Below are 1395 nucleotides of genomic sequence, written 5' to 3' on the forward strand. Positions count from 1 at the left end.
TAAAGCTATGCATGTAAATATACATATAATGAATATATGTGTACACACATACATACGCATGGTTTTATTTCTTCCCTCCCTCACAACATATAAAACACATACATAACTTGAACTGTCTTTTAGGTGGGTGTAACTTGTAGACACTTTACCATTATAGGATTTAGAGTTGGAAAAGACCGAGTGAACAGCTGAAATAAACCACTCATTTTATTTTATTTTATTTTTTCCATTGCAGCATTTTTATTTGTATGTATGTTTTACACCCTTAGAAAAAGAATCCCAGGCTTTTACCTCCTGTGTGTTTTCGTCTTGCTTCCTCATGGTCTGTGATGCCAGCTGGGGTTGTAAGCACAATGAACCCAAACTGACAGGAGGGTAGCAGATTATTCAGCCGCTTTTCCAGATCTTTCAAATGAACATTAAATCTGGCGCTGATGATACCACACTTGTTTAATCTGCCCGTGAGGTTCATAACAATTTTTCTTGCTCTGTGATCATCAATGATTTCAAATTCGCCAATGTAACCATGCTTCATCATTACAGTTAAGAACCGGACAATTACTTTAGAGCATGGCCTAATGAGAACCTGGCGTTTTCCTCGCTTTTCTGCATTGTTGATGCTTTTGAGAGCATCTGCCAGGACGTTCATGGGCACCATGGTGGCAGCGCTGCAAGATGGAGGAAAGAGGATGGGATGGGTGAGCGCGGAGAGATATGGGAAGTGTGGGAAATCTCATGAAGCTTTGGAGGAACCTAAAGCTCTCATTTTGGAAAGCAGAAAGTTCAGCTCTGGAGACAAATAACAAATCAATCACTTAAAAAGTATTATTTAAGCACTTCCTATGTGCCAACCACAGTAATATATGTTGGGAATACTGAGATAAAAGCCAAACAATCTTTTCCCTCAGGGAATTTATGTTCTAGGCCTGAGTCAGGGCAATCTGATGTTTACCAGTAGGGACTGGAATGAAATAGATCATCGAATATTTTAAAAAAAGTTATACTTAACAAAACAATAACATGGAAAGGATATTCAACAAAGATACAGCATTGATTCAGTTGGGCTTAAACTGTCTTGTTTCCACATTTATTGTGGGTCAGCAGTATGTGTTGGGTCCAGGGAGCCCCCACTTCCTTCTTCACTTAGCTCTTATTCTGAGGTGCCCAGAAAGATACCTGAATGGTTTAGACCTTAGTCCCCTGGACCTATTAAGTCTTCAGACAGTTTCATTGAATTTTGGGGGAAAAATAGTTTAGCTGTGTGGAAAAGATGTTGCTCCTACCACCATTTGTAAATATATACAAAATTATGCAAAATAAATAGAGGTTTTTGTTTGTTTTTTTTTTGGTTTCATTTTTGGTGTGAGAGGCACTGGTAGCTGGGGGAAGGGAGAA

General features: G+C 38.9%; 1 pseudogene; it reads right to left on the bottom strand.

Annotated features, from left to right (window-relative positions):
• Positions 1–265: 265 nt before the first annotated feature.
• On the bottom strand, positions 266–661 carry LOC114052896 (annotated as a pseudogene).
• Between the last annotated feature and the right edge of the window lie 734 nt (positions 662–1395).

The sequence above is a fragment of the Vombatus ursinus genome, unplaced genomic scaffold, assembly GCF_900497805.2.
Source record: "Vombatus ursinus unplaced genomic scaffold, bare-nosed wombat genome assembly UNPS02014810.1, whole genome shotgun sequence".
Classification (NCBI taxonomy): Eukaryota; Metazoa; Chordata; class Mammalia; order Diprotodontia; family Vombatidae; genus Vombatus; species Vombatus ursinus.